Source organism: Poecilia formosa, unplaced genomic scaffold (assembly GCF_000485575.1).
Source record: "Poecilia formosa unplaced genomic scaffold, Poecilia_formosa-5.1.2 Scaffold121, whole genome shotgun sequence".
Lineage (NCBI taxonomy): Eukaryota > Metazoa > Chordata > Actinopteri > Cyprinodontiformes > Poeciliidae > Poecilia > Poecilia formosa.
In genome coordinates this window covers 307,135-334,333 of record NW_006800060.1, presented here as the reverse complement: position 1 = coordinate 334,333, position 27,199 = coordinate 307,135, and the positions used below count along the sequence as shown (strand labels likewise).

At 37.4% G+C, this 27,199-nt stretch overlaps 1 protein-coding gene across 1 annotated transcript in view; it reads right to left on the bottom strand.

The window, feature by feature from the left end:
* Positions 1–27,199, bottom strand: part of cntn6 (contactin 6) — a 168,812-nt gene that overhangs the window by 109,825 nt on the left and 31,788 nt on the right. The window contains exon 2 of the mRNA XM_016675751.1: positions 749–883. The gene's annotated coding sequence lies outside the window, so the exon portion shown is untranslated. The remainder of the gene's footprint in view (positions 1–748; positions 884–27,199) is intronic.

Below are 27,199 nucleotides of genomic sequence, written 5' to 3'. Positions count from 1 at the left end.
AATACTGCAGATAATGACTGGAGGCATGTGTGTGTGTGTGTGTGTGTGTGTGTGTGCGTGTGTGTGTGTGTGTGTGTGTGTGTGTGTGTGTGTGTGCGTTTGTTTGTAATACCTTGTGGGGACGATTTTCCTGACATATACTACGTTGTGGGGACCAATTGCTCCTTGTGGGGACCGGAGCCTGGTCCCCATGAGGGGAAACCCTGTTTTTGGTTCAGGGGTCAGATTTAGGGCTAAGGTATGAATTGAGTTTGGGTTAGGGTTAGGTATGTGATGGTTAGGGTTAGGAAAAGGGTAAAGGTAAGGTTTAGGCTGTAGAAATGAATGGAAGTCAATGGAAAGTCCCCACAAAGATAGCAACACAAACGCGTGTGTGTGTGTGCATTCTCCAGCTGCAAATCAAAGGAAGTTTTATCCTTGATTTAAAGCAACTGTGTTTCAGGATATTTTATGGAACAAACTTCCATTAATCTGGATTTTTGTTCCAGATTAATGGAACATAGAAGCTGAATGCTGCTTCTTCATGTTTGGTTCTGGGGATGCAGATCAGACCAGAACTACAAGACCTGACCATACAATGTTTATTTAAACAAATTCATGTTCTGTTTTTCTTTAATAAAAAAAGACAGCTTGTATACATATTTAACAAAATAAATACTCATTTATATATAAATTAGTGTGTGTGCGTGTGTGTATGGTTATTATTTCCTGAATTTTTAGTACAAGCAAGAGTATCCCCAAAACTCACCTTTACTTTTGCCCTCTCCTGCACTCCAGTGGTTTCAATTAATTTGGCCCTCCCTGGGTCTCAGTGCTGGCAGATCCACCCAAGAGACAAGACATCCATTACTGCCAGGTCTCAGGCTCCATTTCAAGTAGGTGGCTGAGGGAAAGAATGGCCACTGTGAGGGTAATGAAATATTTTCCACACCAGAAATAGATGTTGTATGCTCAGACAACAGTGCTCATTATTGAACATCGCCAATGACGTGTCATTTGGTTTAAAATTGGAGTTAGTGCTAACATGTTAGCAGGTGTTAGAGTTTTTGCTGATCTTGAATCGAGTTTGCTGAAGGTTGCATGAATGTGCCCTTGGCTTGAATTTGACTAGTCTAAATTCAAGCCAATTGACTCCAACGAACGAGTTGTCATTAAAATATAGGAATTTATACTTGTGTGCCAAAACCAAAACAACTGCAAGAACATAACATTCACAGATAGTTTTTTTTTTTTCAGTAGAAAATAATTAGAGGTATCCACAGGCATATATTTATTTTGGAAACCTCTGCATGTTTTGCTTATTCAAGCACATGTTGACACATTCGCCTCTACTACAGTGAGTGTTTGCACGCCTCCTTCTTGTTTCAGCAGGTTGAGAATATACATTTAAAAGGTGTACATAACAAGAGAAAGTTAGAACTGAAGTAACACACAAAAATACACAAATTCAGCATGACAACACATGACTTAATTATGATAATTATTCATTAAACTACTTAGCTTTCGTTCTACCAACAAGAAAATGGCACTTGTTCTCTCCATAGAATCTGAATTTCTCAGTGCAAGCTGATGATACAGAAGGTGGAAAATTAAATTCAAACATTGGTTCAAAAACTGTGATCTAATTAGTTCAGTTAAAGAGAAAAGAGAAAAAAGCACCTCTTCATTCTTTATTGACCACCATTTTTATTTATGCAACAAGCTAATCTGACTTAGTCTAACTTCCACAAAATAAATATAGTAAGATGATGATCTAATAATTTTAATGTCAGATATTTGCTAATTACTTGTTTAATTGATAAACAAGTATCACAAACTAGCGCTAGCTATGATCAGTATTCATACTTTGACCAAAAATTGGTCATGAAGACAACACAAACAGGAAATATATTATTATGATATAGGTTTAATCTGAAATTTATTATAGAAACTTTGAAGTTTTTGCTTGAACTTAATCACTTTTAAAACAGAAATAAACTTTAAAGCTTCCTATGGCTACAATCTTCTTCAGTTATTAACTCTCCATAAGAAAGTCCAAGATTTCAAGGTTCTCCAGGTTAGAATCTAGCAAATACTGATCAAAAATAGAAACTGAAACAGAAACTGTTTCAGTTTTTCTTGACACTTCGTCTTGATTTAAACACTGAATTCTACTCCTTGATTTCAATACACACACAATACACACTATTGATGCCAGAAGAACATCAAAAAGTGACAAGTTCTGATTTCCCTAAAAATGTCTTACATTTTCTCACATTTAGACCTAAGTAACTCATACATACATATATTTTTTATCCTAAATATTACTTGTTTAGCTATGCAGGTTATGGCCTATTTCTTTCTAATAACACTTTGTTTGTGTAATCATTGGACATTGATCATCTTAAACAATCTTCAGGTTAAAAACACAAGCCGTATGCTGGCTCAAATCCCTGCTCCAAATCTGTTGTGTTAAGCCAAACATGGAGCTACTGGGCCGGTCCATGTTTGACTGCAGGCCTGGTCAGCAAAGATTAGCTTTCTGTTAGATATTGAACTTGGCTTGGAACTGGCTTGTTGAGATTAATGGTGACTTTTTAAAAAGTTGAATTGTATTTAAAATGCTTAAAGTTCTTTGGCAGCCACAATATCAAAATCCAGTGCAACTCTAAAAGAATAATCTAGATTTCTTCAAGGACTTTTTAATGAAAATGTTTAAACTCCATTTGTCTGTAGCACACATTTTAAAATGATTTGAAAATGGATTAAATAAAGTATTTCCATTTTATAAAACAGCTAAACTGCCAACAATGGCTTTGTGAAAAACACAAATGAGATGCTTTGATCACAGTTTGACACAACTTACCAAAACTTCTCAAACTATTATGCAAGTATCACACCAATACTTTGTTTGAACTTGACTTCTTCTAGAAGTCTGGTTGTCTTCTTTTTTCACATAGTAATTATTATTAGAGGTTATACTTTGTTTGTAAAAGTATTTAAACTGAAACATTGTTAGATTTCATCTGCTTTGTGAGACGTTTTCATTAAAACGTCAAACCTTTTCCTGGAACTTGACTAACTGCTCAGGGGATCACCAATTATAAACACACACTTTGCCAAAAACTTCATGGAAATGTGTCTAACAGTTTCTGAGCCCTGCAGCTAAACAGCAGAGCTGTCACCTTCATGGCGCCGGAGATGTAATCGGTTGACTTCATTAGCTGGAGAACATGACTGCATGTGGGGCACATAATTCTGTGCCAAAGAAATGGATGAACTGGCAGCTTGACAGACAGCTTTCTGGTGCCGGGCCGACTAACAAAGATGTCCCAGAAAGCCAAAAAGTCAAGTAAAGTGAAATGTTTTTCTGCACTGCTTGATACAAACAGACTCTGCGGATTTACACAATATTCCATAAGCCGACACTTTCCAACGCATTTCAACAGCTAGTCATTACTGAGATATTGTTGTTACTTTATTAGTGATCACTGCAGCTATAGAGTCACTTTGGGGGATAAATGTGGTGGAGGTATAACTAGTTACATTCACTTGAGTAACTTTTTGGAAAATAAATGTACCGTAAGGAGTGTTTTTGCTATGCTGTATTCCCCATCTAGATCTAGTATCGATGACAATGTGCCAAATCATTAGGGCAGATCTATTCAGTCTAATTCTATGCTTTGTGCTCTGAGTGATGTCAAGAGTAATTTATTTTACAATATGTGGCTCTGTGTGGCTCTTGTCTTGTAATCGGAAGGTTGTAGGTTCAATTCCTGCTTCCTACTGCCACATGTCTTATATGCCTCTGGGCATGGCACTTAACCCCAAATTACCTACCGATTGCTGTATAAATTTGTGAGTGCGAATGGGTGAATGGTGTGAAGTGATTTGAGTGGTCAAAATGACTGGAAAAGAACTATATAAGTTCAGTCCTTTTCCATTATATTTACAGTTCATGATTGTACTTCCTGAGCCATCTCAAAGGTTTGTTGTAGTTCATTTTATTGGCTTCAGTTTTTTTATTATCTGTTTTACATCTTCTGTTATTTTCCTAATTGCACTCACTGAACAAGTTCAAGTTATTTTTCCATGTTTGAACAAGCTTGTGAAGCTGTTGGTGTATTTGGATGTGCTGTACTGGTGCAAATACATTTGTAATTCAGTACATTTTATACTACATTTATTTAAAAAAAATAAACATTTAATGTCTATTCAGCATGTTTTTTGTTTTGGATTGCTATTGGCTGATACTACTCCTCAGATATGTGTATTGTATGTGAAAAAAAGTGTATTTAATACATTCCATATTGAAAGAAATTGATTTGGGAACATGTTTATTTTGCCTGATTTGTTATTTTGCAGTAAAATAAGTAAAACATACTTTTTGAGCTTTATATCATGCTACAATGTTATTCCCTCATCAAAAACACCTGGAGTGTTGCTTTGAGTCTTTCAGGCATGTTTGAGAAATCCTTTTTAAGGGTTAATAGAGGAGCCATGTTGTGATGACTTCCTGAATGCAGTTTCAGAAAGAGCAGGAGGTTTTAAAGAAACAGCGCCACAATTTCAAGGAATTAAACTATGAAGTCAGATTTCATAGAAGTCATTTTATACATAGCACTTTTTTTAAGCGACTGAATGTAACAGTTACCTAATTGTGCATTATGTGCCAGGAAAACCCATTATACTGCCCCTTTAAGCAACAAAGGAAAACCTCTCCCCAGTCCACTGAGGGCCACAGAAAAGCAGGAAAAATTCAACTGGCCTCACACAGCAGCAGACATCTGTGTTACAAACACCAGGATTGCCAGGCTGCGGAACAAGAGCGCAAAGGTTGCTGAAGCGATGCAACACATTTCATCATCCATTATACATGAGGCTACCGCAAAGTAACAGTAGCCCTGGTGGGCCTCTGCTGCCATTATTCATGGATATCAGAAGACACTCTGAAAATGGATGTTTCTGAGTCTTAGAGCCACATTTTCCTGAAAGCCTTGCACAACTTGGTTGAACTTTGCTGAATAGCCATGTAGTGTATCTCTCTGTGTTGAGGGCTGTGCTAATCCTCTCCTAGGGCAGGCACTTAGACCGCTGTGTACAAGCCCATTAATGTAAACACCCTTACACTACATAAGAAGCAGTGTTCTTTAAAAAGGGGGACTATTTTGAATGAATTAGGCCAACTGTGGTTACATTTTAAAAACTGTTAAAAATAACATCAAAAAGCTGAAGTGCCAACAGTGACATGTAAACAATTGAGATTTTTTAAATATTTACTTTAACAATTAAGCAAAAGTGAGTTACTAATTAGAATAATTACAGTTAAAGAATAAAACATTTAAATCACCTTTACTGTAGGGGCGGAGATTTATTGTATTGTTTATCATTTATCGTAACAAACCTCCATTCATGATAAGAATTCTGATTTGCCATCTCAATATATTTCAGTTAATGATATCAAATAAAGAACTAAACTGACAGTATTATTAGAAGTGATATCTTTACCATTTTCTACACTGTATGTTTTACGAGACCAAATAAATATCAGTAAATTAAAAAATCTGATTGACTGCAGTTATTGTGTGAGGTTTAGTGTTACCTTTATGTGAGTGGAGTCCTGAAGAAGATTTCAAATGTGGATATTGTTCAAGAGCAGTATTTTTTATTGTGATCACATTAGTACCACAAAATACTGCAGTAAAGAGTCATCTGCTCCCATCTATAACAGCACAGACTTACTGCAGGACTGTAACACAAACTCTGATTAGTTCCTTATTGAGGTTTAAGATTTTTCTTTTTAATTTAAGTTTTTTGTATCACTAAGCCAGGTTCTTTCATCTTACCTAGGCCCATAAGTTACCATGGTAACTTATATGGGAAGCCTAAGCCAGTCGCATTAGAATTCAACACATGTGAAAGCAACACTTCTATAGCAATTATTGAAATGAGAAAATGAATAAAACTGTGGTGCTTGAACCCATGAAGAGCCTTTTCCTCATTTTCTCATCATGACTGAAGAAAAGCTTTGAGACATGCATCTCAGCAGAAAGAAACTAAAGCAAAGTGATTTCACATCTTCTATGTGTGTACATATATAAATCAAGTGTTTTGTGTTTACCCGGAAACACTTACATTCCTTGTTTCAGTCACTTCCCAACTAATAACCCAGCACTGTTGTTGTAAACCATGTTATTACAGGGACACCTTCATGCTCCTTTCTTTAAGTTTCATGAAAATGCAAAAGACTTGCCTTGTATTATTCTTATTACCAGTTGTTTTCATCACTACTATTGGATTCTGACAAGTGTGTCAAGTGTGAGATCCACAGGCTGGTTAGGAGTTTGAAAAGTCCGTCTTCATAACCAACTCACAAAAGAAAGTACTCCGAGTTCTGATAACCTGAGGGGGGTCAACAGAAAGGCCATTCGGTTCTCCTGACATTATCAATTGAATGTGCACCATTAGTCAAATTAAGCCAGCTTGTTATAAACAAGACCTGTCGGCCATTCATCTTCTTTCTAGCAGATTTGTGAACTTTTCAGAATTTGTGAGAATCCTTTTTATCTTCAAAAACTTCACATTTTTGAGCTTTACATGATGTTAAAATGTTATCCTTTCATCAAAGAGACACATGTTGTGTTGCCTTGATTCTTTGATGCATGTTTGGGAAAAAAATCCTTTAATCTCCAAGGCAACTATTCAACTGTGCAAAATTCATGTGCAAAGAGGAGCTTAAAGGCAAAGCTCCTCCTTTGAGCTGCAGTTTCAAAGTTTCTGAGCAGCCCTCCCCCACTCAGCTCCTTCAAACTAGCCAGCAGCAATTAGCAAACACCTGGTGGAACTGCTGAGCTCATTATAGGAGATACTGTTCAGAGCAACCCTGGTAAAATCATTATTAAAGGGTTAATAGAGGAGCTATGTTATGATGACTTCCTGAAGGCTGAGTTTCAGATAGAGCAGGAGTTTCTTACGGAGACAGAGGCTCAATTTCAAATCATTAACCTACCAACTCATATTTAATATAAACTTTTTTTCACATTGAAAGGTAACATAATTACCTGATTGTAATTACTTGATATAAAATTATACTTTCTGCCTAGAAAACACATAATACTGCCCCTTTAATCTGACTTCATCCGTCAGTTTTAAAGTTTAAAGCTCATGGCTGTCCCGGCTCCCACTGCCAGCCCTCTCACTCTGCTGGCCTCCACACATTCCTCTTGTTGCTGTCGCACCAGACAAACCCTGCACCTAATTGCAGCAGCAGTTTATCTGGAACATGCAGGAAAACCGTGTTGCTGCAGTCAGCAGTCTACACGGTTCATTTTCACAACCCTGTCACTGCTCGAGCGGAGAGAAGGAGAGACTTCCCGTAGAGATACCTTTAACATCCCCTTGTCACTTTAATTGATGGGAAAATTGCCGTTGGTGATCATTAACAACTAAGAGCACTTCTGACTGCAGGTGGCTTGGTGTTGAGAGGTTCCAACTCGTTTATCATCCGCCGAGCCTTCCTGTTGGGTTAATCGTCTTACCTCAATTAATGGTAATAAATTCAGGGTTTTCAGCCAAATGTGTCATTAATTCTGATCCCAGTTAATGGTGCAAAAATAATAATAGTACTTCAAAAAACAGAAGAGAAAACACAGTTATCATCTCCACTATAATAAAAATGACCCTTTCAGCTTTTCAGAATATACTAATAAAATGGAAATGCAGCTCAGAGGCAATGCAAAAAGTGTTGTAAAAATGAAACTCAAGGACCCCCATGAGGAAGAGGAACTCAAAAGAACATTCATAAAATGTACCATACGGTTCATTGTCCAAGGGAAATGTGAGTTAATCTGTGCCTCCAAACCACCAGGGGGCTCCCTAGATCAAAAAGGTAACATGATTTTATATATTATAACATACATATACAACATTAAAAGCAATACAAGCTAAATGCTATTAAACATACAATTTATATTTTCTTTATAGTTTTTATAGTACTTTTATAATCTCTTCCTGTTGTTGGCTGGTGCCACTGTTGGGGAAATATAAAATATTAACTTATTTATGTAAATTTAATGTTTATCAGCTGCTGTTATTTTCCAACAGTTAAAGTAATATGACATCACAACATGGCTCCTCTGTTAACTTTTTAACAATGATTTTACCAGCGTTGCACTGAGAAATGGCTCCTTGCAATTATATATATTTTTTTTTTCAACAGACTGGACTGGAGACGCAACAGTGAAGCGTCCATAAGAAGGGACAGAACAGACTGGACTTCTTGAGGAACCTAAGATCCTTCAAGGTTTGCAGCAAGATGCTGCAGATCTTCTATTCTATTAGTCTGTTGCTGAGAGCATCATCTCTGCTGCTGTCATCTGCTGGGACAGCAGCATCAGAACCAGGGACATAAAAAGATTCAACAGCCTGATGAAGACTGGATCTGTTCGTATGGATCTGTTCTCCATACGACTGTGGAGCCTCTGGAGATGATCATGCAAAGAAGGATTCTTCATATGATCCAGAAAATTATGGACAATCCTGACCATCCTCTTCATGAGACTGTCTTATGAAGGCAGATTTTGTTAACTGTACAGTATCATTTTCCTTATGTAGTAAATTTGCCCTTGCCTTATTTTTATTGCTTTAGTTTCAATATGCATGCTTCCAGTTACCTTTGACAAGATACTGGTACACCTGAAGTTCTCCACTATGGGAAAATAAGAAACATTTCTTTTTTTTTTCTCTGTTCTATTCTATTGTCTGAACATTGTCAAAATGAGATTGGGTTGTGTACAAAAGCAGAACTCCAGCTGTGTGAGAATGAAGTACTTCAAACACTGCTGATACTAACAGAAGAACATTGTGTGAACAAGTCATTTGCATTTTTTCAAAGTGCAAAAATAGTTTGAGTCATAACTGTGTGAATAGATGTGTTTTAAACAGCTTTTACAAATGACATCTTACTGCATTTCAGTCTTCACAGCGGCACTATTAAAAGAGTTAAAGATATTCATTTTCATATGATCCAGAAAAGCCAGGCAACCAAAAGAAAAACAAAACATTTTATGGATACAGAAAAGTCCAAAGTGGAGGAAACTACACTACAGTTTAGTTTCTTACAGACTGAAACACCAATTTGATCCGCATATTAATAATCAGCTAAAGCACATGAGGAAACTGAATTTACATATAATGCAGCTTTAATGAAATGTTTAAGGAAATAAACTTTTTGCAGCTCAAACAGGCTAATGCCAGTCACTTTGATGTTTTAGTTTAATATATTTACAGTTCTGCAGATTTTTACTGTCACCCAAAGACGTCTTCAACTCTTTTTTTTTTTAAAGAGCAACCCATTTATTCTTAAAGTATTCAAACCCCTTTGTGGTTGTCTAATCACAACCACAAAGTTCAGAGTATTATTTGGAGATTATACAAATTATGTAAAACATGATGTGCATAATAGTGAAAGACAATCATATTCAGTTAATTAGAATACTTGTTCTGATATCTGCCTTTTGAAAGTAACATCCTAAAATAGGCATTAAACATACTTTTCACTAAGACTATAGTTCTGTATTAAAAATGTTTTTTTTTATTTGATATAATATTCTAATTTTAAGTGTCATGTTTTTCTTAGCTTTCTTAAGTAACAAATTCAGACTTTCAAACATCCATCTGTGTGTAAATAATCTATGTAATGAGTTTCACTTAGTGATAAAGGTCATGAAAGAGGACAGATATTAAAAATTAATCATGTAGGTTAATGTACTAAACCTGTGGAGGGAAGTGCTCTGGTCAGACGTTTTGCCTTCATAACAAAAGATCATCTAAAAGCTCAAATAATACCTGAATTGAGATCCTTCCTGCCCACAGCATCACTATACACAAGTTATGGCAACATTTAATTTCCCTATGGGATACATAAAGTATTTTAGCCTTAAATTGTAACCTCAAACGTTACCATGGTGACATTGAAACTCGTCCCTACCAGAGATTAACTGATCCGATACAAACATGTGTATCAGTCCTGATTTTGAGAAACATTCTAGATTAGTCATCAGTGGCAATGTGTCTGATCATTAGAGCAGATCTATCCAGTGTAATTCTACGTGTTGTGCTCTGAGTGACATCATGCTTTACTTATTTTACTTTATATTAATAATTCCTAATTACACTTTCTGAACCTTTTGAAAGGTTTGTTACAGTTTATTTTTGCATGTTTGACCAAGATAGTCAACCTGTTGTCTTAGTCAGTTTATGTTTCTTTATTATTTATTTTACATTGGTTGTTATTCTACTACTGCGACAGACTGGCGACCTGTCCAGGATGTACCCCGCCTCTCGCCCGGAACGTTAGCTGGAGATAGGCACCAGCACCCCTCCCGACCCCACTGAGGGACAAGGGTGTTCAGAAAATGGATGGATGGATGGATGTTATTCTACTAATTATACTGACTGAACAAACTCAAGTTGGTTTTTCAGGTTTGACCAAGCTTATGAAACTATTGGTGTATATAAGGGTGCAGTACTGGTTCAAAGTTAAAAATACATCTGTAACACAGTCAGTTATGTCTGTGTGTTTTTTTTTTCTTTTTTTTTAAGTTTTAAGTCAATTCAACATGATTTTTTCTGAAGCAAATCGGTATTGGCCAATACTAAACATAAGAAATCTGTATCAATATCAGGAGTGAAAAAAGTGGATCAGTGAATCCCTAATATCTACTATAATCACAGTTAAAAACTATTTTTTCCCTTTCAAGTCAAAAATTGTAGGCACCTTGTGAAGTCTTGTGAAACCAAACTACAAAAGTTGTAATTTTACCATTACCATTTTGGTAAACAAGACACTTTACTTAAAGAATTTTACTCTCCAGCTAGAGCATCTAAAAACTCGATGGATTTCCTGCTAACCAGAAGAAAACAAAATCCTGTGAATATATTTGCATGTGTCAAACCATGGGTTACTTCACATCTACCATGTTCTGTAAACCTGGTAGAAAAAGATGCAAATGAGCAGAGGTGGGAAAGGGGCCGGGGCAGTGGACTGAGGCCATTTTTTTTCTTCTTGGCACCGTGAAACACGCTAGCTCCAGAATTTCTGTACTGCTGTCCATTTTTACAACCGGGTCAACACAAAAGGGTGATGTCAGGTCACGCAGACCACATGCTTCTCCAAGGCATCGAGTGGCATCAGAGCAGCGAATGAGCCAGCTGTGTCCTCCAGCCAAGTCTCTCTCTGTCAGAGTAAAGAGTAGGTGGAGGCAAATGAAATATGCACAATATCAAGGCAAAAGGAGAAACTCCCTCTCTATTGTGTGTGTGTGAGTGTATTATATATATATATAAAACGCAGGCTCAGTCCTCCGAAAAGAACCTTAAACTTGTGTTTCTTTTAATTTGCTGTAGCATTGTGGTGTAAGGTACATTTTTAGGACTACTAATATAAAAGTAGCTGTTTTTAATAAATATTTATTTATTAAAAACAATAAAATTATATATAATTTTATTGTAAACTGCACAGCTGGATGAATTGCTGACAAGCTAATATAAAAGTTGTGTGATTTTGACAGCGTTAGCAAAGCAGTTGTTGAATATTAAGTAGAAGTAAAGCAGAAATGCAGAAGCTAATGTACATGTTTCTTTGGGTCTGCTTAACAATAAGTTACACTTGAATATATATATATACAGTGTATATTATATATGTAGCGATTTAAAGTGCAGCGAAAACTTCAAAAATGCTTCATAGGCGATTTTGCATTTCAGAGACCAATAATTTGAGAGGGGAAATGGGGCTGAGGGGTGCAGGGCTCAAAAGCTAAAGCTTGATCTCACGCAGGGTTTCCTGCAACGCAGCAGGTTATAGCAGCTTCACTTCAGCTGCTATAACCTGAGCACAAAGTCAACGGTATTAGGAAGCTAAATCTATAACGCAAGGGATAAGTTATGGTATACATTAGTGTAAGCCTGTGTCCCACAGAGAGTATTACATGTCCTCACTATCATTAGTTCATTTGTGAAGGAAAGTGTTCAGCTTCTAAGATGACATCACTGTTCCAAAGTTGCAAAATGAGTTTTGCTCTGATTTTGGATTTGCTTTCTTCATTTTCTAAATGCTCAAGTGTCACAAAACGGCCCACTGGTTTTGTGTAGCTGAACATGGCTGCTCAACTACATCATCAGAAGGATCAGAAACTTTACAGGGTCTGACATTGTCATTGGTTGTCCATAAAAGTTAAAAGACATAAAAAGTAAACATTTTCATTCTGATGTGATGGTGAAATAACTTCTTCTCACACTGCAAAAATGTTAAATCTTAAAGTATTTTTGATGTAGCTTCTTGCACAAATATTTTAGTACAGTTGAAACAAGACAAAGCTAACTTACAAGTAACTCTTCAGCAAGATAGATCTTGTTTCAAGTCATTAATTCCTGAATATTGGTTAAGAAGAACTAGTTCTACTGGTATATTATTTCACATATAGCAAGACATTTTTCTCATGTTGTAAGTTAAATAACCTGCCAGTTGATCTGCTACTTTTCATTAATATTGACTTAAATCAAGCTCCTATAGCTCATTGAAAAGTTACAGAAAAATTAGTTTTGTCTTATTGCAAGTGTATTAAGATAATTGTAATAGAAACTAGACCAATAATACTTGGTAAGAAATTAAGTTGTGTTTTTTCAGGGCAGGCACCACTGGGGTTAAATCCATGATTCTTAGTTGTGAATTTTACGGTTCAGTGTTGGAGAAGACATGTTGCTTGAATCAAGCTAACTAGAATCACTACTGAAGGGACAGAACAATGCACTGTGGGTTTACTATAACAGTGTCTTTCAAAGTGGGGAGTTCCAGCGGCGGTAGTGAGACCTCAGCTAGTTGGAGGGAAGATGAGGGGAAAACATGCAAAAATAAAAATATTGAATTCCGTAAATTTTGTAATCAGAAAACTTTTAATTGTTTTTTAAAATAAAATCTAATCAGTCTTTCAATTGTTAGTAGAACATATAGGTTAATGTAATTTATTGAAATATTATTTGCCATGCTGATGATTCTGTTTGGCTGCCACTCAAGTTTATCAAGCTGCTTTGCTGCTCAACCAACAGCTAAATGATCAAGAAGGAACGGTCTGCTGCGAAGATACCACACACCTATTCATCCATCCATTTTCTTACACCACTGTAAGAAACTTGGAGGGGTCCTGGTGTACATCTCCAAAGAGACATTTTTGACAAGTGCCTGGGTATGACTGGACAGGTCGCCAGTCAATCGCAGGGCAACACAGAGACAGACAGGACAAACAAGCAGGCATGCACACCTAAGGAAAATTTATACAGGCCAATTAACCTGACAGTCATGTTTTTGGACTGTGGGAGGAAGCCAGAGAACCCAAAGAGAACCCACACACGCACAGGGAGGACATGCAAACTCCATGCAGAATGATCCTGGGCCGGGAATCGAACCCAGAATCTTCTTGCTGCAAGGAAACAGTGCTACCACTTGCACCATTGTGCAATATAATATGGCATGAACTACTATGGAGTGAAAATAGTCTCAAAATATCTGTGCGTGTGTAAAAGTATTTGTTCGAGTGTAAAAATATTTGTGCGTGTGTAATACTGGATTTGTAAACCTTAAAAATAAAATAAACCTTCTCCTACGCCTACAAATGTTGAAAAAGAATACACAAGTCACCTCGTACACACACACAAAACTGCAGTTATGTATAGATCCTATTACAAGTGCACAACTATTTTTGAGACTCATTTCACGCTTCTGTATGGAGCTGTGCACTCGTAACTGGCTCTGTATGTAACTGCAGTTGTGTGTGTGTGTGTACGAGGTGACTTGTGCATACTTTTTCAACATTTGTAGGCGTAGGAGAAGGTTTATTTTATTTTTAAGGTTTACAAATCCAGTATTACATACGCAGATACTTTTGCACACGCACAAATCTTTTTACACACGGAGATATTTTGAGACTATTTTCACTCCATAAACTTCAGATTAATTATATAGCAGAAGATAACAAATGTTTCCACCTCAGACCTCATGGCCAGCTCAGGTAAGAAGGCATGAGGCAACATTTATACTAAACGAAAGTATTAATTATTGAGTAGAAGCTAATGCAGGTCAAGGAAAAAACAAAGTTTGGCATGGTACTATACCACCTGGTGTTGCATTCATGATCCTTAGTACTGAAGGAATTTTCATTTATACACATTTCTGAAGATTAGCAAAAATAAATAGATTTTTGATTTCCTAGTAGACCACTGGAGATAGGCACCAGCAAAGCTCCGGACCCCACTAAGGATAAGGATGTAAGAAAATAATGAATGAATGGATGAACGAATAGACGGACAGAGCAACTTGGAAATGCGTTCTGGGCCTCAATTTGAAGAGGCTTTGTTTTAGAAACCAGATAGGAAGAAATTTCACCAAACTAATGTCCTAATATTCTTTAGGATATTAGGACAAAACAGCAAAAAATATTGCTGTTTTGGGTTAGCTGCTGTGGAGTACTTCAGTTGGTTTAGTTGTGTTGTTATTCTTGATAGAATTCACAGCAGATAAACAAACACACAAATGTGTTACCATGTTAAGTAAAGATGCAAATTTTCATCTGGTTCTGTGGAGGGTTTTGAAATCAATGTGGCAGTCCCCGAACACCCAAAACCTCTTTCAACAGCACAGCATCTTCAAGCTGATATGGATTTATTAGATCAGTCAAACATGTCATAGCAGTGCATCACATTATGCAAATACACATCACCAGCCTGCATAAAAAAATCTGATAATTAAACGGAGGGAAATTAGATGCCCATCTCTTTGACTGCAGCAGGACTGACCAGAACCACTGGTTGAAATATTACATGAAATGTGTGTCTCTGGGGTTCGTTCCATCTGCTCCCAACATCAATAAATGACAGTAAAGTCATTTATTGTGAGACACACTGGCTGTTTCTGATATGGACGACATGGACAGCAAAAAAAACAACAAAAAAAAAACAGTTCCTACTTGATAGAGACGAGCAGCTTTAAGCTAATCAAAGTACACTCATTTGATCACGTGACAAAGCTTTAGCAGCAAGCTTTCGCAGCTAACTGCCCCAACCAGCAGTTAGCTGCTGCTAGGAGAAGCCTTTAAGTTAACTTTAAGACTTCTTTAAGTTAATTTTATTTGGCAAAAAAAAAATCATTATCTGAGGTGATTGAACCAACTCTACCAGACTACCACATGTAAAAACACCCTGAGATTGCTTAGTAAAAATGTGACTCATTGACATAGAAATTCCTTTCTAGCTGTTTGCAGTGATGATGACAGCAGAACATCACAAGAACTCCGCCGCCCCGACTTGAGTTCTCTAATGCACGCCCTATAGATCAATCCCAGCAGCCAATTAAACGCTGAGCTTCCACTCTGCATGTGGACAAACATTTAGCATTCGGTAATGGGAAGATGCAGACAGTGAAGAAAGGATGGAGGGGTCGGGGGTGGAGGAGGGCTGTTTGCTAAGCCACTCATCAGGACATGACCACACAAGCTGCTGCTGCCGATTAGAAAGCGTAGCAGCACAGATATTAACATGCAATAGTTGGTGTTTGCAGCCTGCTACGGCCCACCACGAGCTGAGAGGGGTGTTATCAGCTGAACGGAGGCGAGGAATGATCTGCAGCTCTCCAAGTAGCAAAGAAGCCAAGCGTGGCTGAGGCATTGTTCGGTGTTTGTTTTTGTGATCTCATGGGTATACACCGGTTTCCCTGCCAATCTCTTCAGAATTTGCCTCCAATAACCCCAACATTAAAAACAACTGCTTCTTTTAACAGACATTAACTCAACATCTGCCTGCAGCTGCACACCAGCTTTGGGGGATGGAGGGGGCTGTAATGTGACATATAGGAACTTCGATAAAAGACAATTGAAATGACAATAAGATTTAGCTTGCTCCCTCTAATAGGTAGAGAAATTGATGTAAGCTCAAACAGAGAAGCAATCTTTTGAAATCCAATTATGTAAAGCTGGCAGGTTTCCCTTTTCACAGTCTGAGATCAATCTCACAGCTCAAAAAAGCAGATATGATTCACGGTGTGAGGGTCGGTGGCACTGAAAGAGCAGGTCGAGCCAGTTGGATTTACAGGAGTGAAGGAGGCAGGGAGGGGTCAGAGCAGAAGAAACAAAACCCACGAGTTTACAAAACCAATCGGGACTTCAGGAAGGTTTTAGGAGGCAGCATTTTCCAGCCACTTGGCGCATTTATAGCTTAATCAAGTAACTATATTAACTTCAGTTATTATAAAAATGCTATATGCATTTCAAATATGACTTAAAAGAAATTTGACATTGTAATTTAAAGTCTTGCAATTTGGCCTCTTTTTGAAACTCCACCTCCAGGAAGTCATCACAACATGACTCCTCCATTAACCCTTTAACAACGTTTTTTTTACCAGCGTTACTCTGAAAAGTAGCTCCTGCAATGAGCTCAGAAGTTCCACTGGGTGTTTGCCAATTACTGCTGGCTAGTCTGAAGGAGCTGAGTGGGGGGATGGCGTCGGAGGGCTGCTGAGGTGGAAGCTTAGAAGCTGCAGCTCCAAGGGGAAGCTGCACTTCGAAGGCAGAGCATTTCCTTAATACTGTCCCTTTAATGTTTTGATTCCTTCTGGATTTTTTCAGGTTCACTCAGTTTCAAGTATAACCAGTGTTCTACAAAGATACTTTACCGTTGCACCAAACATTTGTAGAGGTAGAATGCCATTTCAGTGGCCAGATTTTTTTTTATCCCATGGATTAAAAAGTAAATGGGTGAATTCAAGATGGTGAGGTACCTTCTGCTACCTGTGTAGCAGTTCCTTTGGAGATTTTGGACCTTTTTTCTCTTTTATATATTTTTGGACGATATGTTTTTACCGCATTCTGTGGATTTTGGACGATTCTCTTATCTTTACTGTATAATGCTTAATCAAGGCACACCAGAAAAGTAAGTTATATTCCTTTATCAAGTTGTAATGCACACCCATCCTCCCATCCATGCCTGGGATCAGAAAACACAATACTTCGCACTGTGTCTTTTCTGCTGCTCTTGTGTTTTTGTTGAGTAGATAAGCAGCCAAGTCCTTCATTCAAAAATAATCTATTAAAAATGAGTTGTTTTTTTTAAATGAAATGTGTGGAAATAAAACAACTCAACAATGTCAGCTGCTTCCTGTCAAAGACGGAACACTAGTGAGTCTATTTTTCAGTCTGAGTGTGACAGCGTATGATGCCAGCCTACACATGTTTTTATTAAAGCACATGCAGCTGCACCAGTGACTGTTTTCTCTCGCCTGTCAGAGCCCGGCGAACAACTTGAGGTGTCACACCAAGCCCAATTAGTTTGGCAGCAGGACTTATTGGAGTGAAACTGCCTGGCACAGAACAAAAATCAAAGCATTTTATGGCAAAAAAAAAAAAAAAACCTGAAACGTCAATCTTGCTCTGTTGCCAGGCATCAGTAAAGGAGTAAAAGAGGAGTTGCTTCACAACATTGCTTCACGACAGTATCATTCTTTGAGCACTATTTGGGAAATGTTCCTCTTTGTTGCAGTCTGCTGGAGAAGTACCCCACTGGGTAAAATCTCACATCTAATTTCAAGAAGCTGAAGCTGTTCTCCCAGTCTGACGATACACATGTTAAAGGGGCAGTAAATATGTGTTTTCCAGGTATTTGGTGTCATTTTATAGGTAACATATATATTACCTTCAGTTGTTGTGAAAATGTTGAATATATCAAATATGACTTAAAGAAGTTTGACTTTGTGATTCATCAAATTGGGTCTCCGTCTCTTTAAAAACTCCTGCACTTTCTGAAACTCTGGCTTGAGGAAGTCATCACAACATGGCTCCTCTATTAACTCTAACAATGTAGTGCTTCTATAATGAGCTCAGCAGATGTGCGTTCCACACCAGGTGTTAATGGGTCAAGTGGAACTCGGCCTTAAAAAGTTTGAGAATTGATATCAATTTATAGTCCATGACTGATATTGAGTAAAGAAAAAAAAAATTACATTTAGGTTCATACACAAATATCAAAAGCAAATGTCAAAAGCAATTGTGAAATCCTTGCAGTTGTGAAATTCTAGTAGTCAACAGCTGAGTTTCAATTAAAAATGTGCACAAAACTTTGTTGATATCCGCTACTATGAAAAAAATAAATTATACAATTGCATCGTTTCCTGCAAGATTGCTTTGAAACAACTAATTGGACTGCTCTTTTCCAGCCACATGAAGATGACTTAAAAAAAAACAAAACATCTTGCCATTTCATTTTTACCAAGAGGATCAGTCTTGATTAATGTAATTCTTGTGCCGATTTCAGGGTTTTCCCCCCAGTGTATTATAAACCTGGTGGCCCTCCATGCTTTACTAGCCCTCCGACCCCAGCCAGGCTAAACTTTCCTTGTTTATGTTTTTAGGAAAAAGAAAAAAACATCACTTAATTTCTTTTTTAAAGCCAGATTGCAAGAGTCTCTGTTGCTCTGAGCGTTTCACTAGCAGAGCAGATTTATTCCTAAACGATAGATTTATAATAGATAGGTTTATAGATAGGTTCATTTAAAGCTGGGATGAACCACTCATCATGCAGGTTCAGCTGGGTGAGGAGCTTTCACACTCGCCTCGTAGTCACACATTACACTGGTTTTATATTATTTTATTATTAGACAGACAGATAGAAACTTTATTAATCCCTTTGGGATTTACCCTGAGGGAAATTGTGGTTCAGTCTCCCACACAGCACCAATACATCAAATCCTTAAACATTTTTTTTTTTTTAAATATTAACATTTAGCCTGGTTCTATAGCTCCTCTGTTTCTGTTGTGCTCCTGTTAGCCCTCCTTCCAACCTCCAGTGAGGAGTTGAGTTTAATTGCATGAGGCACAAAGGAGTTCCTTAGTCTGCTGGTCCTGCACTTTGGAAGAAGGAGTCTCCTACTGAACCTGCTTTCCTGGCTGCTGATGACAATGTGCAGAGGGTGGCTGGTGTTGTCCATGATATCCTCGAGTTTCTGTAATTTTGTTATAAAGTTAATTTATATTAATAATTAATATTAGTAGTATTAGTATAATTTTTCCAGTTACAAAATGTAACAAACCATATCAAATGCTTTGTCTACTTAGTCAGACAGAGTTGATGTACGTGGCTGCGCAGAGATCTGAAAAACTCGTCCCATAAAGTCCAGCAACCAAAACAGTTTCTGTGACTCTTATGAAAAACTCAGACACGAAAATGGAAGAGCTACTAAAGCCACATTAGCAGCGTTACAGCAAATATCCCATTTGTTGGGCATCTCTGTGCAGTGCAGCGGATTTAACTCATCATGCAGGACTGGTTCAAGGCTGTATGAGGCCTTGAGCAGAATTTGACTTAAGGGCCCCTCTTGCGGCTAAAAACATCAGCATTTCTAACAGCTTCTGTGTTAGATTTAATGAAATCTGGGAGAGGGGAATTAGTTTAATTAGCCAACCTAAAAAGCAATAAGTTATAATTGCAGTTTACTAATTTGTATTTGTGAACAAACGGCTCAAAGTCAAAGATTAAATTCACAGCATCAGATTATAGCTATGGTAACAAAACAGACCAACTATGAATATTGTTCTTTGAACTTTTACATAGTAAACTTGCCAGCTCCTTAAAATCTTACATTTAAATGTTAATTTAAAATCTTTTAATGCATGCTGAAACCATTAAATCAAATTTAGCAGCATTGATCATCTCAATAAATGTTTAATTTATGCATCTGTGGTCTCTGTTAATATATTAGCATTTATGGGGCCCCTGAAGCCCTGGGGGGACTGAAGGAGCTGCTGATTTAATTTGGATTAAACAGAAGTGCAAATAATTGATATTAATTTTAATTGTTTTTTTTTTTTTGTTTTGTTTTTTTTGACATTTTTAAGACTATTTGTGGGTTTAAATATCGTTTCACTGGCGATGTTTTCCCGTAACATATAATTACCCAGTAATGGACCACCTCTGCTCTCCGACCACTGGGCTTAGCAAGCTTTCTGGGGAAAACCCTAGGTTTGATTGATTGTTTGCTGTCTTTCAAGTAAGAATTATCTCTGAACATGAAGTTCTTCTAACCAAGTCACATCACTATGCTCTCTTCCTCACTCTTACCTCCTTTCTAAGCCCCCTGGTCTATCAAAGGAAGGCTATTTGCTCTTGCATTACGGAGTTGGAAGGCACGTCCTGCTTGTTTAAAATTCAATTGCTTTACCAGTCATCTAATTGGATTTGGTAGAACTGAGGTACCGGTGACCTTTGCTCACAAGGCAGCTTGTTTAAACTGAATGTCTTGTAACCCCGGGACACCATCTTTAAATTATCAGACAGTGTGATGACAGCTCACGTCCAAAGGTTAAATCAGTCCTCTATAAACATGGCCAAGCGATGGCTATGGTAAAATGCCTACTTCATAATCATTTTTGTGTGTATCCCTCATTTGTAGAGTTTTATTTTGGGTTTTCAGCAGTTGATAGAGAATCTTCTTTGTATCCCTAACAACTGTTGGAAATTATTGTTGTAATATTTTCAACACATTAATTTGTTTCATCCGTTTTTTGTATATCTGCTTTAAGCATATCTGCTTTAAGCAGATACACATCTGACCTGCATCTGACAGGTTATGTCATTGACCTGTCAATGCATCTGATTCTTTCGAATGAAGAGTTAGATCACCAGTTATTAAGTCCCAGTGTTTTAGGAAGTACTTTGCATGAGTGTCACAAACTATAGATGTAATTGGTACCACTCATGTGGGCAACTTCCACAGAATGTAGGGAGGTACAGATACTCAGCACACAACAAAGAAACTCATTTTCTGATTATTTCAACTTGTGAATTTTTTTCTTTAGGACCAGTTAAGGGCTCTGATAGTCCATGGAAATCATCTTCTGGAGTAGCAGCATCTCAGCTAGTGAATTAAAAAGGTCCAACAAGCTGAAAAAGAGCTCTACAGACAACCGTCAGCATCATTTTCCAGACCTGTTTAGTCTGCTTTAATCGAAATCTGCTTTGTTTGCTGAGAATATCCGGTTCATTTGTGGACTTGTGGAAGAGCAATTTAACTTTGGTGCGGACCAAAAAAGCGAACTCTGATCAATCTAAAATCTAGGTTTTGGTCCATTTGAAGTGAACTCTGGCGAAATTTAAATTCATATGTGAATGCAAACGGACTGGACAGCTCTCCAAAAGTAGGAAGTGGACTACAGCATAGGGCATTGTGGGTAAATACAACCAAAACCAATGCACAAGTCTATCACTAGTGGGAGAAATGGCTCGTGGTCTTTTACCAAAGTCAAAAGAGAATTCTTACAGCCGCTAAAATCTGTAGCCACTCCGTGTTTATTTACATTTCATGAAGAAGGAAGCTGTGCTCAGTGTCTTCTCTTGAGGTGTTTGGGTCGTTTCTCTCAGTGGTTTTTGGTGCAGCGCCCCCGAAGGCAGAGAGTGGAACAGGCTGTTTAAAGCATTTTTATGTTTGTTTGTTTGACAGAGAAAGAAGGCCACAGTAGCTGAAAATGTAACAAATTTAGAATCAAGTATATGGTAAAGCTGTAGCTAAAATTAACTTATCTGTCCAGATGTGGCAGGACAATGGCAAACTGAGCTCAATTTCATCATCTTCAAACCTTGTAAAACTCGTGGTTGGAAAACCTAATTTGGGTCGATATTTCTGTTATGTTTATATTTAACACAGTGAAAATATGACCACACTGCTGACGATACTTCTCTGCTTCAGTTAAACACAACATACAAATGCAACATGGCCAACTTTTGAACACCTGTACGTTTGAAAAGATTGCTGGACATATTCCAAAAAGATTTTCACTATGCAATGTTAGACATCACCTGTAGATTTAGTGAAGAGAAGCAGTATACAAACTAATGTGCAACATGTTTACGTCAGGGCTGGAGTGAGTCATGTGCTTCTTTGTACAATTCTGCACAAGGTTACATAAATCTCCTGGATGACAACATACAGATTCTCCTTCTGCACGGAGAACCAAATGAATGGTAGCGGGTTTGAAACAAACTGAACCTATTAAAGCAGGAATCTGGCAATGTTTCAAACTCAAGGGGCAGGCAAAGAAACAAGATGTTCTGATTTTTTTATATACATTTACATGCAAGGCCAAAATCCACCCTGTCGTTTCTGAATAACAGCAGATAAGGAAGGAAAACATATTTTCTCAACTTTGCCAGCAAATAAGGAAGACCCAACCTTCTCATTCATCGTTTCATATCGCTGACTGGGGAATTTCATTTTCAATCTTAAAGCATGATTATGGGAAGCTGGCTAACAGACACACTTCACAGAAACCTGGAATGTTGAAATACTTGCCATGCTGGTGGAAAAATAACTGCTTTAGTGTTCTTTGAAAAAAAGGGGGCATTCAATTTTTAATCTTTGAATGATCATAAAGTTCAAATTCAAATATGTCATTTGTTTGGTTTGATACCCAAAGTGTAGTGATTCATTCCCACTGGATGTAATATACCATTACTACCACAAGGTGGTGATAATGCATTTAAAGTAGCTTTTTTTCTTTTAGAAGAAGAAAAAAAAACTAGTACTACCAGATTTGGCTTAAAAATTAAAATTCCAGGAGTTTATCTTAAGAAAAACTTTTCAAATCTTAAACTGTCTTGAGACATGTAACAAAGTGCTGCTGGAATTACTTTTAAAGGTTTTTGAAACTGAGAACCAACGCAAACAGTGCTAGGTGGGTTAGCATACCAAAAGTCGACCACAACAGCATATACTGCCTTGTGAGAAAAACCATTAAGCAACTATATGGATTAAATATTGTCTGGATTATAATTTAGGAAGACATCTTTTCAACTTTTACAATAATGGCTAATTTCGATCAACTTCTAACACTGCTTGAGAGGAAAAGTACCACGTTCATGGTGGAACTACCTCTTGTTAACTAATCTACATTGATCCACTGGACTTGTGGAAAATACATGAACACAAAGATTTGGTGGCTGGTGGAACCAGCAAAGATGTTTGTTACCAAAACGTTGCAACAAAGAAGAAGTTTTTTCAGTGGCAGAAGTTCTGGTAAATGGATCCCCACTAGCAGATTATTCCACTTATAAGATATTTTTCCAATGCTATAAGTGAAATAATCTGCCAATGGAACTAGTAGTTTTTCATCAGTATTAAGAAATTATTGACTTTAAACAAGCCCCTATATTTTGCTGAAAAGTTACTTGTCTTATTTCAAGTGAACTACAATGTTTACAGTAGAAACTAGACCAAAATATTTGGTAAGATTTTGTTTTTGCAGTGATTCCCTCCCTCCTTCTCCAAAGTTACGTTGGCCTCTTTATTTTCCTGTTTTATGATACTCCTCCTTGTTTGGCTAGTTTAGGTGGACAGTCTTAGAAGGTTTGCTGTAGAGCCACACTCCATATCAGGACAATGGACTGAAGAGTACTTCATGAAATGTTCAAACCTTTTGGATATTTGGATAACCTAGCCATGATTCTGCCTCTCCACATCTTTCTCTCTGATCTACTCTGTTCATTAACAAGCCTTCACAAAGCAGCTCCATTTTTAGTCCAATTCGGTGTCTTCAGAAGGCGGTCAATTGGACTGGATTTTATTCAGGGATATCAAGAGTATATGGGGCTGAATGGAGGCAAAATGTGTATTTTTTTATGTAACCATTCTGTTTTACATTTACAAGCTATTTTGTGTTGGTCGTGCACATAAAGTCTCAATAAAATATGTTGGTTGAGTTTGTAAAGTGACAATATGGGATAAAGTTCTAGGTGTACAGAGTCTATGTTCCTGGTAGAAATATACAGTAAAAGCATTTGCGCTTTACTCAGCCCTTTAGGTATTCATTCTTCTTCCACATGACAGACAAATGAAAGGCAAAGCAAAATTACACACCCACTGCAGCAGTACACAGGAACAGCATCCAGAGGAAGTTGAACTCATTAACATCTTCTGCTTCTCCTTCACGAAAAGCATCACAGAGCTGCCTGAGAAAATAAATGCACTGTGTGCAGTTTTCTGACAACACCTTAGAGGATTTCAGCCACATAAAATTTCCATTTTCCTCCTTTTGGAACATTTTAAAAGCTGCTAAAGGAAGATGAAAAAAGAGTGAGGAATAGTTGCTTTGTGCAGCTTTAGAGTTTAACAGCAAAACAATAACGCTTAGTTAGAGAAGAAGCCAACATGAGCCGGTGGCTTTCTCATTAAAGGTTTTCAAAATTCCTCACATTAACCCAGAGGACAGACCAATTATTGTTAGACTTTGCAGCAGAGTCTTTCTGAAAGTCTGTTTCCTGGGTTGAAAACAAAGATGCACTGAGAAAGGCTGATAAAGCTGAAAATCTGACATTTTCCCATTAAAAATATGGTGGTGGTGCCATCATGCTGTGGGGATGGTTTCCTGGATTATCAAAAACTCAAAAATACTTTCTTCTGTGTCACTCAATGGATTGTATCTAAGTGTTGACAGGTTGCAGGGGAAGCATTACTTTTCAGTGTTGAAGTGAGGTGATGCATATTCTACANGAACACTAGTGAGTCTATTTTTCAGTCTGAGTGTGACAGCGTATGATGCCAGCCTACACATGTTTTTATTAAAGCACATGCAGCTGCACCAGTGACTGTTTTCTCTCGCCTGTCAGAGCCCGGCGAACAACTTGAGGTGTCACACCAAGCCCAATTAGTTTGGCAGCAGGACTTATTGGAGTGAAACTGCCTGGCACAGAACAAAAATCAAAGCATTTTATGGCAAAAAAAAAAAAAGAACCTGAAACGTCAATCTTGCTCTGTTGCCAGGCATCAGTAAAGGAGTAAAAGAGGAGTTGCTTCACAACATTGCTTCACGACAGTATCATTCTTTGAGCACTATTTGGGAAATGTTCCTCTTTGTTGCAGTCTGCTGGACAAGTACCCCACTGGGTAAAATCTCACATCTAATTTCAAGAAGCTGAAGCTGTTCTCCCAGTCTGACGATACACATGTTAAAGGGGCAGTAAATATGTGTTTTCCAGGTATTTGGTGTCATTTTATAGGTAACATATATATTACCTTCAGTTGTTGTGAAAATGTTGAATATATCAAATATGACTTAAAGAAGTTTGACTTTGTGATTCATCAAATTGGGTCTCCGTCTCTTTAAAAACTCCTGCACTTTCTGAAACTCTGGCTTGAGGAAGTCATCACAACATGGCTCCTCTATTAACTCTAACAATGTAGTGCTTCTATAATGAGCTCAGCAGATGTGCGTTCCACACCAGGTGTTAATGGGTCAAGTGGAACTCGGCCTTAAAAAGTTTGAGAATTGATATCAATTTATAGTCCATGACTGATATTGAGTAAAGAAAAAAAAAATTACATTTAGGTTCATACACAAATATCAAAAGCAAATGTCAAAAGCAATTGTGAAATCCTTGCAGTTGTGAAATTCTAGTAGTCAACAGCTGAGTTTCAATTAAAAATGTGCACAAAACTTTGTTGATATCCGCTACTATGAAAAAAATAAATTATACAATTGCATCGTTTCCTGCAAGATTGCTTTGAAACAACTAATTGGACTGCTCTTTTCCAGCCACATGAAGATGACTTAAAAAAAAACAAAACATCTTGCCATTTCATTTTTACCAAGAGGATCAGTCTTGATTAATGTAATTCTTGTGCCGATTTCAGGGTTTTCCCCCCAGTGTATTATAAACCTGGTGGCCCTCCATGCTTTACTAGCCCTCCGACCCCAGCCAGGCTAAACTTTCCTTGTTTATGTTTTTAGGAAAAAGAAAAAAACATCACTTAATTTCTTTTTTAAAGCCAGATTGCAAGAGTCTCTGTTGCTCTGAGCGTTTCACTAGCAGAGCAGATTTATTCCTAAACGATAGATTTATAATAGATAGGTTTATAGATAGGTTCATTTAAAGCTGGGATGAACCACTCATCATGCAGGTTCAGCTGGGTGAGGAGCTTTCACACTCGCCTCGTAGTCACACATTACACTGGTTTTATATTATTTTATTATTAGACAGACAGATAGAAACTTTATTAATCCCTTTGGGATTTACCCTGAGGGAAATTGTGGTTCAGTCTCCCACACAGCACCAATACATCAAATCCTTAAACATTTTTTTTTTTTTAAATATTAACATTTAGCCTGGTTCTATAGCTCCTCTGTTTCTGTTGTGCTCCTGTTAGCCCTCCTTCCAACCTCCAGTGAAGAGTTGAGTTTAATTGCATGAGGCACAAAGGAGTTCCTTAGTCTGCTGGTCCTGCACTTTGGAAGAAGCAGTCTCCCACTGAACCTGCTTTCCTGGCTGCTGATGACAATGTGCAGAGGGTGGCTGGTGTTGTCCATGATATCCTCGAGTTTCTGTAATTTTGTTATAAAGTTAATTTATATTAATAATTAATATTAGTAGTATTAGTATAATTTTTCCAGTTACAAAATGCAACAAACCATATCAAATGCTTTGTCTACTTAGTCAGACAGAGTTGATGCATGTGGCTGCGCAGAGATCTGAAAAACTCGTCTCATAAAGTCCAGCAACCAAAACAGTTTCTGTGACTCTTATGAAAAACTCAGACACGAAAATGGAAGAGCTACTAAAGCCACATTAGCAGCGTTACAGCAAATATCCCATTTGTTGGGCATCTCTGTGCAGTGCAGCGGATTTAACTCATCATGCAGGACTGGTTCAAGGCTGTATGAGGCCTTGAGCAGAATTTGACTTAAGGGCCCCTCTTGCGGCTAAAAACATCAGCATTTCTAACAGCTTCTGTGTTAGATTTAATGAAATCTGGGAGAGGGGAATTAGTTTAATTAGCCAACCTAAAAAGCAATAAGTTATAATTGCAGTTTACTAATTTGTATTTGTGAACAAACGGCTCAAAGTCAAAGATTAAATTCACAGCATCAGATTATAGCTATGGTAACAAAACAGACCAACTATGAATATTGTTCTTTGAACTTTTACATAGTAAACTTGCCAGCTCCTTAAAATCTTACATTTAAATGTTAATTTAAAATCTTTTAATGCATGCTGAAACCATTAAATCAAATTTAGCAGCATTGATCATCTCAATAAATGTTTAATTTATGCATCTGTGGTCTCTGTTAATATATTAGCATTTATGGGGCCCCTGAAGCCCTGGGGGGACTGAAGGAGCTGCTGATTTAATTTGGAT